The sequence below is a fragment of the Rattus rattus genome, chromosome 2, assembly GCF_011064425.1.
Source record: "Rattus rattus isolate New Zealand chromosome 2, Rrattus_CSIRO_v1, whole genome shotgun sequence".
In the NCBI taxonomy this organism is placed as follows: domain Eukaryota; kingdom Metazoa; phylum Chordata; class Mammalia; order Rodentia; family Muridae; genus Rattus; species Rattus rattus.
This window is the reverse complement of record NC_046155.1, coordinates 69,523,430-69,537,774: the sequence shown is the minus strand read 5'-3', so window position 1 is coordinate 69,537,774 and position 14,345 is coordinate 69,523,430. Positions and strand designations below refer to the sequence as shown.

Sequence of the window (14,345 nt, the reverse complement as noted above, 5' to 3'; positions counted from 1 at the left end):
TGTGTGACCTCTGGGTCTATAAGGAGGGTCTGGACTATGTTCGGCAGAGGTCCTTTTGGTTCAACAGTTAACAGACTCTTCAGTATCTTTGCAAGCATTACAACAAGCAAGGTGGAGACCACATGCATAGAGCAAGACTAGGGCCAGGGAAAGGAAAATAAATAAACCTTGTTGTTGGAAGTAAAAAAAAAAAAAATCTTAAAACAAAACGAACGTCCTAGAAATGGAAACTCATTTACATGAAAAACCTAGACACGAATGTTTACAATAGTGATGCTCATGAGGGCCAAAGCCTGGGGACAATGGAAATGAGCACCAGGGAACACTGGAATCAACAGAGCTGTGGCCAGCCTGTCTCACAGAATGTGATCCGGCCAGCCGTTAGAAAAAACGGACCTCCTGCGGTAACAGACCTCCATTAACGTGAACAATAATGGTAACGTGAACAATAGAGTGAAAGAAGCCATCCACAGAACACCACATTCTTCACGATTTGGAGTTGAGGAACTCAATTGACAGAGACCAAAAGTTGATCTGTGGCTTTCAGGGTTAGATGTGGTGGTGGTGGTGGTGGTGGGAGGGGGAGCAGGCGGTGGTAGCAAGCAAGATGGTACTGGTTTTCTTGCTCAGTGGGTGGAGGGCCATAACGTTGGCTGGGGTGATGTAATGCTCACACCTGTGGATACACAACACATTCCATCACAGGCTTCACATGGGTGAGCCGTATAGCGTGTGTGACTTGACAACTGGACTAGGCTTCAGATCGCTGTGGAAGACACCTGTGGTAGTCCGTGAGGGTGTTCCCTGAAAGAGCTAACTGGAGAGGGAAGATAAGACCCACCCTGAGTGTGGGTGGAAGCCTGCATGCTGGGGTCCATGACTGAAGGCAAAGGAGCCGCAGCTGAGCACCTCGCCTCTGTCTGCTTCCTGACTGTGGCTGCAACATGACCAGCTGCCTCGTGTTCCTGTTACCATGCCTTCCCCACCACGGTAAACGGTACCCTCCAAGTGTGAACCAAAATAAACCCTCACTCTTGTTACTTTTGTCTGATATTTTTGTCACGACAATGAGAAAAGTAACGAGCACAGCTTTGGAGTATCTCAAAAGGGCTGCTTTTAAAAGAAAATGTTGAATGAGTTGGTTTTTTTTTTTTAGACCTGTTGTCTGACTTTCAAAATCAGCCAGATGAGAGCCAGATAAGAGTATGGGACGCGGCCAGTTCCTAGGCCATCTGAAGGGGAAGCCCTGTGAACAGACAGAGCTTCCTCTCGTAAATCTGAGGACTGGAGAGTGAGCAGCCCGGCGGTTTTTCCATTGATTTGTTTGCAACAGCCGAAAGCAAATCTATCGTCTACCACTCAGACAGCAAGGACGCCTCACCTGCTCTTTAATGCATCATTTTTATTCTGAGCTAAATCATACACAAGGCAAAAGATTCACAGATTCACCATTGTCGGCCAGGGAGCAAATGTTTCTCCCTGCTTCGGCCTGACAGAGAATTCTAAAGTAGGGGTCCCAAGCACTAGCTTCCTTCTCTGGCTTCCTGTGCCCCGCCCCCCAGGCGCTTCACTAAAACTGCTATCCAGGAGGTATCAAATAGCTTCTCAGAGTTAGCACAGTGCAAGTGCCAGGCTGATACAGTTCTCAGAACGGGCACCCTTCCGTTCCTCATCCTGTCTTTCTGATAACTTCCTTAGGCAAGCTCAGCGCGTCCTAGAAGCATCTATTTCCTCACTTTCAGTGTAACCCCCTCCCATTACTGGATGGAGGCCTGCCTGGAACCAGTTATCTGTATTTAAAACAATGACAAACAGTGAAGATCACACCACTGTGAATCAAGCCAAGTATAAACACAGGGAAGAATTGTGTGTTTCCTTAGTTCACCACCTAGAGCCCACAAGCTGTCCCTTCCCAGGGTCTCAAGCCCTATCACATGTCCTTAGGGCGAGGCAGGTTAGCTAAATGGAAGTTCCCATGTTTGGTGGCGGGTAATGTAGAACTCTACTCCTCTGCCGTTGGGCCACCTTCCCGTTCACTTCCTTTTCCATGCGGGTCTCAGTATCCCAGGCCTGTTATGAAGGAAAAGCTCCCAAGTAAGACACCAGACATTCCTAGAGCTCCGTGCCCTCTGAGAGACAGAGATGAACTGGGAAAGATGGATCATCCTGCCTCAGGGGGTCCTCGCCCAAAGCCATCAGTGTTCAGTGGATGGAGAAGGCAGTTTCATCCAAGACGAGGTGCAGGGAGTGGCTGGGAAGCAAGGACAACAGAGGCCCTCCATTCCAGCTTCAAAAGGAGCCGGAGGTGGGAATCAGAGATGGGGGGAATAGCCCTGAAAGTGCCTTCTAGGATCCTCCCCTTCATTTGCCCTTCACCTTGCACTGAGGAGGCTGCTCCATGAAGGGCCAGCTCCTGGTACCCCAGCAGCCTCAGTGGCCTGTTTTCCTCCTCTTCCCCATAGTATCCTCCAAGCCAAGGTTGTTGTTTACGTTGTGTGTTGCTGCTACTTGAGATGAGGCCTCACTACATTGACTAGTCTGATCTTGAACTCCTGGCTTCAAGAAATCCACTCACCTCACCTTCCTCCTAAGAGGTTGATCCTTCAGTTTTAAGAAATAAGGAAATGTTGCCTGATTCATCCACTTTCCTCATCACTGCACTGGATTGTCCGACAAAAGCAACCCAATGGACAATGTATTAGGGCTCCAGGTCCATTGTGGTAGAAAGATATAGACAGGCAACTCTGTCCAGTGTCGGGAGCTTACAGCAAGCATATCCTATTCACAACTCAGTCGCCAACCATGAGACAAGAACTAGTACCAGAAAGACAGCCAAGCTACAGTATTGTAGACTTGTCCCTAGGATCCCACAGCTGCCACTCAGACCCCATCTCCAAAAGTTCCACAACCTCCCAAAACAATGGGGACCAAGTATTCAAACAAATGAGTCTGTAAGAGACATTTCACACTCAAAGCATAACAGCCTTCCCTATCCTGTTCTACACACATGCCTGGCCACCTCATAATGTAAAATGCATTCATTCAAACTTCAATACTGATACTAAATCCAAAGTATCTTCTACAACCCATGCAATCTCTTAACCATGAGAGCCCCTGTAATAGCAAAAACAAGGTAACATGTTTTGAATAGACAATGGTGTGGAATAAACATTTCCATTAAGAAAGAATGGGCCCCAGTAAGACCAAAACCCAGCAAAACAAACAGCAAATCCTGTAGTTCACATCTATCCTCGTAGGTAAGTCCGCCCTGAAAGTCTTGCCACCTATAACACATGTAGCCTCTTTGGTGTCTGGTTTCACTCAGTACCTGTAGCTTTTCTTTCTTCTTTTTTATTTTATGTATATGGGTGTTTTACCTATATGTGCACCTCGTACATGCCTGGTACCATTGATCACCTGGGACTGGCATTATATTAGTAAGCAGCTATGTGGGTGCTGAGAATTGAACCTGGGTCCTTTGTACAGGAGCAGCTGGTGCTCTTAACCAATGAGTTATCTCTCTGGCCCTGCCTGTATCTTTTAAAAGATGGTCCCTTTTCCTGATATGAACATCCCAGGGTCTCTGTTGCAAACTGGGCTTCTTCATAGCTCCACATTCAGAATGTGATCTTCCTCTGCATTGCCTGTCCTTCACAACTGTTTCCTGGGATGTTGGTACAAGTCTCCATGACCCAAAAGCCCTTGAGCTTTGCACGCTCAAGCCAGAACAATCTGGACAAAATAGTCCAATTCTGCCAAAGCTCAAAATGAAGCCAGGCTCCCTTAGACCTTTGGCTACGGTGGCCTCAAGGGCCTGGATGGCTGAACATGAGAAAACATTTGCCTAGGCAATCGTTCAGGAGGAGGGTACCCTGGAGACTTTATCTTCTGGCTTTGAGACAGGGTTTCTGTGTGTTCATAGCCCCTAACTGCTCTGAAACTTGGTTTGTAGACCAGGGTGACTTTGAACTCACAGAGATCCACCTGCCTCTGCCTCCCCTGTGCTGGGATTAGAGAGGTGTGCCACCACATCTGGCTGGCTCTATCTTCTTAAGTGCTTTCTTTTCTTTCTTCCTTCCTTCCTTCTTTCCTTCCTTCCTTCCTTCCTTCCTTTCTTTCTTTCTTTCTTTTTTGTTTTGTTTTGTATTTTAAGATAGGATTTCTCTGTAAAGTGTTAGATGTCCTGGTACTCATTCTGTAGACCAGGCTAGCCTCAAACCCAAAGATCAGCCCACCTCTGCCAAGCAAGTACTGGAATTAAAGCTGTGTACCATCATCCCCATCCTCAGGTTCTTATCAGTGTGGAAAGGCACCTATACAGGCAGACTCACCTCTTCTGGTGATTATTCCCAGGACAGTGTTAGTTACCCTGAGACTTTAGCTGCACAAGACAGAGTTTGTTGACCATGCAACCAAGACTTAGCCCTACCCTCTTGTAATGTATGGCCATCCCCCTGGAGAATCAAGTCCTGCTCCTTTCTCTAGCTCAGGATGACCTTCAACCATCCCTCCCTCTCTTCCCACGTTCTAGTCTGTGAGTATGTGTGTATAATCAACTGTGTTCCTCCTTCTGTCCATCTGTCTCGTGTCAGTTTAATTTGTAATCCAGCCAAGAATCTAGATGTGAAAGGAAGACACTTTTCACCCTATTATGCTTTCAATTCAGGGCTAATTCAGAGGAAGTCCCAGAATTGACTGCCCCCCACGCAGGGCAGGAGGTCCATCCCAGTTCCCATAAGCCACTAGATTTGAACCCAGAAAATAAGGCAGACCAGGGAAACAAACATTTGACAGATCTTGGCTAGTTTCCAGAGGAAAAGTGAAAAACCAAAGTGTCCCAAATATGATGATGGAGGAAGTTATCACACAGATCTGCCAGTTCAACACCAGCCCGGCAGTGGGGCCACAGGGTACATCCATTCTTCTGGATGTTGTTCAAGAACAGTGGCTCTCAACCTGTGGGTCACAACCCGACCAGAGTCACACATCAGATATCTTCCATCTCACATATTTGCATTATGATTTGTAACAGTACCAAAATTACAGTCATGAAGTAGCAACAATAACTTTTTGGTTGGGGGGGTTACCACACCATGAGGAACTGTATTAAAGGGTGACAGCATTGGGACGGTTGATAATCACTGTCCTAGAGCAATAAACAGTTATGAAACAAAGTGCATGGTTAGAAGACACAGAGATCAACCAGGACCACCAGCCCATGAACAGGAAACTAAACCAGAAAGTAGAGTTGGATGATCCCATGGGCCTGGGCCCAAAGTCTGCTACTGTTCCTGATAGCTGTGCAACTCAGAAAGGGACGGAAGCAGCAGCAGTGTGCACTGAGACTCACCAGCAGCCCAGATCCATCAGGGCCATTGCTTTCCTGGAGGCCTGGAGTTCCCTCGTGCACACAAAGTAAACATGGCCTGGTATGTGTACATTTGGAAGACTCTTTATATAAACAGGTTCACAAATTGGAGGAAAACAATCCTCTGTAGGCCAATAGTCTTATTTGGCGTTTAGAAAGTACAGTCACTAAAAATACACACTAGGACATACTTTATATCTTTAATGCAAATATTTACATTCCAAACAAAGGAGACTGGAACCTTAAGACAAGCTATATGTTCCAGGCACACACAATGCTAGCAGCCCCTGGCTGTTGCCCGAGTAGATGACTCCTGTTTATATTCTTGGAGCAGCAACCAAATTCCCATACCATTCTCCCCAGGACTCTCAAGTCACACACACACACACACACACACACACACACACACACACACACACACACACATACTGTGATTGCTCTTATAATAACCTCTCACATATGATACTAGGAGTCCAGGGTCGTTACACCAGGCTCTTTTAGAAGGTCAACAAGTGTCACCTCCTGGCTCATGATACCAAATCCAGAATCCCTATCTTCTGAGTATACACAAGCATCCCCAGGAGACTGGCTCTCAGGTGGATCTCCGTAAACTGATGCATGAACTCAAGACATGACAATCACCCTCAACTAGGAGTAGGTTCCAATGATGAGAAGTGACAAGGGACCCTCTCCTCACTGTTAAGGGGCTCACTAGGCCAGGCAAACAGACACCACCTAGAAAGCAAGAACACAGTGCACAGGGACAGTACACAGAGAAAGGGTAAAATCTGAGAAATACAAGAGTGGAACTACAGAAGCTCAGATGAAGGGTGCTGTATGTGGACAGGTTAAGGGGGTATATGAGAGAGAGTGGCAATGACTGCTCAGGCTTCCTAATAGTAGTGATCCTAAGTGGTCGGGACACAGGAAGAATGAGCAGGTGCAGAGGCTCCCCTTCTCAGTGGTTAGGGGGCCTGAGTGCAGCCAAGTCTAGGCTGGCTGGTCAGGGAACTTGGCACAAAGACAGGACTCTACCTGGCAAGAGTGTAAGCCAGTAATCAGCCACACCATATGCAGATTGTCCCAGCATGACATGTAAATTCAGCAGTTTGAGACCAATCTCAGCTACACAGCAAGACAAAAAAGAGGAAGGGGCAGTGTGTATGGGGTGAGAACTCCACTGCCAATTGTGGGACTGTCCCCAAAAATAATAAAGAAAAAGAAAGGGCCCCTAGCTAGCAGTCAGCCATTGCCTCCATCCAAGTGAACTGTATTCTGCTTTGAATGCATCCTCAAATCTAAATAGGGTCACTCCCCAGAATGACAAGTCAGGTAATCTCCCACAGCAGATACCAACACAGAATCAAAATATCACATGCACACTGTGGCCGTCCTGTCCACTGCATCCCCAGGAGATGGCAGGGACCAACTCTTTACCATGGGCCTGACACCGAGTTCAGCACTTTGTTTCCTGCCAGGGGAAGAATGCTGCCTGTGTTACCCCTCCAGTGTCTACACCAGGAAGTATCTACACAGCCCTGGGAATACAGAAGTAAGACATAGACCTTCACTGCCTACCTCTCATAAGCAGACACTTCTCCTGCTGCCTACACCAAGGAGGAAAGGACCTGTTCAGAAGCGGACAAGCCCACCCAGCCCACCCCACTGTGTGCAGACTTGTTGAGTAAGTCAAACCGTCTCATGGTATACCTTGCCCATCATATTGGCTCACCACACTTGCCAACCTCAGCTTCCAACCAGAACAAAAGTCACATTTGATCTCCACCAGAAAAGTGACTGATGTGGGGAGTATCCCTGAACCCCAACTTGTACTATTTATAATAATCCACTAACAGGCAGGCGCTGTTAGCTTAGGTATTACAATGAGTAAACTATGATACATTAAGCCTTGCGACCAGAGTCATGGGAATAAGAGGAAAAAGCACAGCAGGAACTTGAATCAGAATTGCCATGAAGCTGAGACTGGCTCTGCCCGGGACTTAAGTGGTTGGGGTGTCCAAGCCCTGAGCTAGGAGAATGTCTGCACTGTGGTCCTAAACATGCTGACCAGAAATGCTGGCTACTCATTGACTGAGATCATTCACGAGCAGATGAAGTGCAGATATGCTCTGAGCCCCATGCATCAAGGGTGCAGTCTAACATTGCAACGTTCCTCTCCTCTAACCTCTCCTTCTGGAAAATGCAGGTTGGATAATGTGCTGAGGGAGCCATGGGCCCGGGCCCGGCAGGGAAGCTAGCACAGAAGAGCACGTCTTCCTCCCAGGTGGCCATCGCACTATCTTTCTGACCACAAAGAACAAAACAGCCCAGCAGGCACAAACTCCATTTCCAGAGAAAATGGGAAGCCATCGGCCCCAGAACACCGTAAGGAAAACATAATTGTGCCCAGCCTGTATCTAATTATCTGCCCATGTTGGGGCATTTTCCAGACACCTGGGTGACTAGGCTGCCTGCTTCCGTGTTCCTACCACAAACACAATTCTGGACAGTGCCCAAGTTTTCTTTTCTTTCTTTCTTTTTTTTTTTTTTAATGACACCTTCTGCTTTTGAGGATCTGCCAGCCTTCCTTTCCTCAGGAATCTAAAATGCCTGAACCAAGATGAGTTCTAGAGATGTAAAGTAGGTGTCAGGAGCATTCACGCCCCCAGCCAGGCGCTCCTTCCCACACCCATTCCTCTTTAGCTCAGAGAAGGGCAAGATTGACATTCAAAAAAAAAAAAACCAGCACTTTTTTTTTTTTTTTTTGAGAGTAGCCTGGTCTCCACCTTGCTTAATCTAATGGTGTCAAATAGCACTCACAGCCTGCCCACAAGATCAACTGAGCTTAGGGGGCAGTTGGAGCCCCTGTCCCCTCCCTGGACAGATGAAAGGATGGCCCAGACCAGCCTCAGGACAAGGTAATCAGGGGCTCCTCTTAGAGCTCACGCTCTCTCTCTCTCTCTCTCTCTCTCTCTCTCTCTCTCTCTCTCTCTCTCTCTCTCTCCCCTCCCCTCCCCTCCCCTCCCCTCCCCCCTTCCCCCCCCTCCCTGCTTTTCTAGTTTTTTCTTTGCATATGCTAGGCAAGCCCTCTATCACTGAACTACATTCTCAGTCACAACCTCAGAGTAGGCGATATTGGACGGAGGATATGATGCTCTAGGCCAGCGGTTCTCCACCATCCTAACGCTGCAACCCTTTAATACAGTTTCTCATTTGCAGTGAGCCCCAACCATACAGTTATTTTCATTCTACTTCATAACTGAAACTTTGCTACTGCTGTGAATTATAATGTAAATATCTGTTTTCCAGTGGTCTTAGGTGACCCCTGTGAACAGGTTGTTTGCTCTCCAAAGGAGTCACAACCCACAAGTTGAGAAACACCGCTCTAAGGGATATGTACATGTGAGGAATCAGGGTGGAGGGGGACATGCAATTCTAGGCCTCAGAGATATCTCTCTCCATCTTCAGTTGTGAGTTCTATGAAACAAAAAATTTACCACGAACGCCGGTGCTCACTGAGTGCCGTTGGCCAGGCATTGCTCCCAGCGCCTGGCAAGGGCTTCACTCTTTTATAGGACACCTGGGTGAAGTCATCCCAGAGGCTCCAACCTCCAAGCCACTCACCAGCTTCCCACTGCTCTTTCCCAAGGCCCCTCAAAGACGCCTGTCAGCAGCATTATGTAATTCTGACTTGCACAAGTTCTGCCTCGCCCACTAATCTCATTGCTGTGCAGGGACTGCGTGCTGAGAGCTGACTCTCTGCCCCCATGCACCTGGCCTGGGGCCACATCTAAAGGGAATGCATAAATACTGCACGGAGCTGCTACAAAGGACACAAGGGAGGTGCCCCCGTCCCTCGAAGTCCTAGCAAATTCTGTAAAGGACAGAAATCGCTTCCCACTTGCCAACCTCAAGACACACAGACTGACCTCTCTCTCTCTCTCTCTCTCTCTCTCTCTCTCTCTCTCTCTCTCTCTCTCTCTCTCCACTTACGATCTACACAGCCTTCTCCTTCTCTGTCCAGGCCTGTCCCTACTCCACTTCCCTCATCCCTCCTTGAACACATAAATAACCAGAATCATGGGGGCCCCCATTTCCTTTCCCCAGACCTCTAAGAGAGACAAAGGGATGGATACATCTGTAAAACCTGCCTAGTGCAGGGGTAACTGTGAATGTATAGGGACACAATAACAGTTGTTACAAAACCCTGCCTTGCTCCTCCATTCTCCAGTTTTAGAAAAACAATCCCTGTTGGCCCACATCGACACAAAGTCTTTTCTTCCTGAGTATGAGGCTGGACAAGCGAAGCATGGACCCCGCTGCCTTTATGTTCACCTCGGGATGTGGAGAGCCAGGTCTTCACGTGTATTATCAGGTCTTGGTGTTTCAGAGAAGAAGCAGTCTCAGGTAACACACTGGACCCGGTGCTTGAGGATAAAAAGGAAATCCACTGTGTACTTTGAAACACCCGGTCTATACAATCAGTCAGCTAAGAACAAACAAGACCTCTCTACTCCCAGCTGGAGGACCAAACTGCCCTTGGAAGGAACTTAATATCTATGGTACCTCAGCCTCCTACCAACCCAGAAAGAGACACAGGTCGCATGCTCATTCCCATTGACTCAACAGTTGCTTCCAAATCCTACATCACTGAAGACACATCTGAGAGACGCTCAGGTGACGGTCACTCCTGGGCCAGCTACAACTTTTGCAAAACATCTCCTCTCTCATACAAATGGTCTTCAAACGGCATCTCTACAAATAAGGGCCAGCTGAAGCTCCAGGAAGAGGGACAGGCTCAAAGTGACAGCTGCCAACAGCAAGGTGTGTCATTATCTGGGACTCTGTAAGAGACCCAAGCCAGCGGAGTGGCCATAAAGGACCCCAGCCCATGCTCCTCTCCTGTCTCCACAGCCAAACCCTCTTCTGCACATGCTGTGCTTCACTCTGACTCCCAGGCCTGCAACTTAAGGATTATTTGTCTGCCCAACACCAGCATGTCTGTCCGCCCCTCTTAAAAGAGGCAAGCCTTTTATCTGTCCTATCCACAGGGTATCCCAGGGTCATGGAGTCTATTCGATAAACCAGTCAGTATACAAAATTTTTTATGTCAAGTCTCACTGTCCATTAAGGCGGTGCATGGTTTTGCGATGGACACATGACACACAGCATATGGACGGGCCTAGGCAAGCCCATTAGCCCCAGGTATGACAAGTAGTACATTAGTCCTTATTTGTATCAGTGTGAGTCTTCTCTGACATGGCAGCACGGGGCCAGATGTGGAACTTTGAACTGGAGTAGAGCATTCACCACCACCACCACCTCCACCACCACCTCCACCACCGCCACCACCGCCCCACCTCTATCATCCTGAGATTCCAGCCCCACACTTCATATCTAGGGCTAAGTACTGTGTTGAGCTTAAAAGACCCATGAACAACTGGCTGGAGCTGAGGGGAGGTTCCCCTGTGTTGTTCACTTGCTAAAGGCATCTCCCTCCTCCTCCCCGCCCAGACACACACACACACACACACACACACACACAGACACACACACACAGACACACACACACACACACACACACACACACACACACACTCACACACACACACACCACTAATCTCCAGCTTGCTCTCTCCGGGTTCAAAGCTCCCCAGTTCCTAAGCCCCAACTTGATAATTTGAGATTGTTCCTCAGCTCCTTCTCAAAGCACTGACTAAGCAAAGTCCACTGGGCTCTGGCGCCAACCTTTCCCTCAAGTGTAGATTCTTCCTGATGCAAGGATTAATCTCTGGGGAAGGTGGAAAGCAAGGCCCCTCCTCAGACACAGGGAAGAAAGGATGACAAAGAAACAATGGCAGGTAGCAGCACTAGATCTTTGGCTAGGACAGTGGTCCAGGTTCTGCATGCATCAAAAAGCAAGCATGACCAACCAGCCTCCTCAGCGCTGTGTTTCCTTCTGGAGACTCTGAGAGAGTTACCTGGGAAGCAAGACCTTGGGAGGAAGCCTGGACCCAGAGCTTTACTTCCTGTTGACCTCTGCCCTAGTAGAGAAACAACAATAGCAGGTCACTTCCCCCTCCAAACTTCATCTCTTGAGAAAAAAATATATCCTCAGTTTTTTCTTTAGTTTGGGAAAGCAAACTTGTTGGTCAAAACCAACCCAATTATAAAGCACTTTTATTCCCAGGCTACACTGAACAAAACCATGTGTGCCCTCATGGATCGGTCAACAGATCAGTCAACTTTGCAAAACCAGTAAATGTCATATTCTGCAGAAGGGGGTCTTGATTTTACAGCAAAATAGCTGACAAGAACATTCAGTTGGAGAACAGGGGCCTTCCGAGAGAAACTTTGGGAGAGCCTCCAGGCCTCAGTTTCCTCCAACACAAATGGAGTAGAGGTGACTATAGACTACAGACGTTCCCCGGTGAACTTTTGGGATGACCACCCTAATCCAAGGGAGTGAGCCACATCATCCAGTCAGAAATTGCAGAAGTTGAATGCTCTGAAGACCTACTCCTCACTAGCAGAGGCAACCCCACGGGCCTGAAGTAGAGGTGGATAAAAGAATAACCCAAGCTCAGAGTCGCTGGCCACAGGCTGTCACAAGGCTTTCCTGAACTTCATTCCTGAAAACTCCATGCCATTAACTTACTCAACACAGATGAGAGACACAGTGAGCGTCCAGCAGATCTATTAGGAGACTTAGGACAGGTGCCCCTCCCCATCCCCAGCAACTGGTTCCAACCCGACAAAGCATGCTTACTGGAGGAGCCCAAGTCCAGTCACCAGCAACCTAGCAGTAAGCAATCCAGCCCTAGCATTGGGCTGCTCGCTGTAGCAGCTCCAGCGGCATCATCTGACCTGGGGCTCAAGACTGGCAGGCAACGTGGACACTCGACCACGGTGGGGCAGTCAAACGAGGGTGCGCGGAACCTAAATGAGCGCAAGCCGGCCAATGATTCGCCAGGAGAAAGAAGGCGCTTCCCCAGCTCCCCATTCATTCCCTGTACAGCCTGCCTCCCCTCGCCCCGGGGCCATCCAGGATCCCCGGGGCTCCACCCGAGCAAGTGCGCCAAGACTCGCCACCAGTCACAACGCCCGCTTCCACTCCGCTGGAGCACACAGCCCCACTGACTAGCACGCTATCTCCATCCCCAGCGTCGCCCCCGCGTCCCGGCCGCTGCCCTCTCGGCTCCCCATCGCCGCCGCCCCCACGGGTTAGCTCAGAGCAGCCTCGTTCTGCTCTCTGCTCCCCTGATGGCCGGAGTCATCGCGGAGACTCCTTAGTCAGGCCGCTTCGGGGAAGAAGGGAAAAGCAGCGAGTAAAAAAAGTTGAGACTGTTCCCTCCGTTCCTCTCAGGCCTGTCCCCACCGTCCCTCCTCCGGAATCTTGGTCCCACAGACGCTGACGCCTGGGGCTATTCCCTGAGACCCACTGGTGCCTTCCCACCCAGAGCGGCAGTGCGGCTAGAGCCCGGGTTCCAGAGGCGGCTCCGATTGGTACCCAGAGACAGTGGCAGATGCCCACGTACCTGCCCTAGGCTACGCCTGGAAACTTCCCCCAAAGTGTGCGGGGGAGGGGCAGTGAGCACGACTAGGGGAATCCCGGCCCCCAGCTCTGCCGGTAGAGAGCTCACTCCAGAAAATCGCCGATCTGTCTGTCCATTGGCCTTCTATCCAATCGCTCCCCCACCCCACTTCAGTTCCTAGTGGACCCAGGGTCGAGCGAATTCTGACTCCTTGGGGCGGTTCTGCGGGACAGCCAGCCGGTGCGTGCCCCGCGGCGTGCGTCCTCCGCCGGCCTCCAGCTGTCCACAGCGCCACCACGCCAGCACCCGGTTCTCTGTCTCGGAGCTCGGACCACATTCGCTCTGTCTAGGGAGGGGGCGTGTGAGCCCGGGCGCCGCCACCGGCAGTCCTTCCCGCAGGGACCCCGACCGTGCTGGACACAGCCAGGATCGCACAGCGAAAGGGACGCCTCCTACAGGGGACCGTGCCTGGAGCGAGGAGGCCTGAGGAGGGGTGCGGGCCCAAACCTGCCAGAGCTCGGCGCGCTCCAAGTTCATTGTCTGCCTGGGCCGCCGCCGCCACCGCGTCGGGAACCTCCGCGCAGGGAGTGAGGCTGCACACAGTCCCTGCCGCCCGGAATCCCAGTGCCCAGTCCCGGCCAACCTGAGCGGAACCCGCAGAGGGGCACCGGAACCCGGAGCCAAACCTCCGCCCGCTGCTTCTCGCCACCCCCAGCCCAGTCACCCAGCGCCCAACTTGTACCTGAAAAGCCCAAGACGAGCTCGGAAGGCTATGCAGCTCCGACTCCGCGGGAGCGCGCGCCCAGCCCCGCGCCTAGCACCCCGCATCCAGGGCACATCAACCTGACTCCTCAAGCGCTGGGAGGAAAAGTTTGGGAGTGACTTGCAGATGGCGAATGAAACCTCTGAACAGAACCCTCCCCCCGCCCCATGTCGCGCTGACACACATCAGCTCGAGTCTGGAATGCAAGATCAAGGCGTGCGCGCCCTGCTGAGCGGTGGGTTTGGTCCCCGCCCCCTCGCCCAGCAAGTAAATACAGTTTGTGTATAGCCCTGACTCTGACGACAAGACAAAACCGAAACCTTGTGTGTGTGGCAGTGACCTGGCTACTGGAGACAGTTTTAAGGAACTTGGCAGTCTAGAGACAGCCCATACATTGATATTCAAGGCCACTGATGCTGGTGGTTTCGGCGCCCTCTGTTGTATTTTTGCCTCCTAGAAGGCTGCCTGGCTCCTAGCTCTCGGGCCCTGTAGGTTTGCTTCTTCTGAGAAGTAAGGTTCTGCGGGACCCTAAATGCCACTGTCTGTCGCAGTGGCCCAAGCGGGGCAGCTCCAAGGAAAGGCTCCAGTGATCAAACCCTCGGCTGCGGACTGAAGATGAGATCAGTTAATGTAAAGAAAAGCACCTTAAATTCTTAAGACTTGTTCGGGACGGCCTTTG

The 14,345-nt window shown here is 50.3% G+C and overlaps 1 protein-coding gene across 2 annotated transcripts in view; it reads right to left on the bottom strand.

The window, feature by feature from the left end:
- Positions 1–13,858, bottom strand: part of Chst15 (carbohydrate sulfotransferase 15) — a 77,545-nt gene extending 63,687 nt beyond the window's left edge. The window contains exon 1 of one of the 2 annotated variants that reach the window (XM_032892421.1): positions 13,646–13,858. The gene's annotated coding sequence lies outside the window, so the exon portion shown is untranslated. Of the gene's footprint in view, positions 1–12,906; positions 13,311–13,645 lie in introns of those variants that run through there. The other variant, XM_032892422.1, reaches the window with a different exon arrangement.
- Between the last annotated feature and the right edge of the window lie 487 nt (positions 13,859–14,345).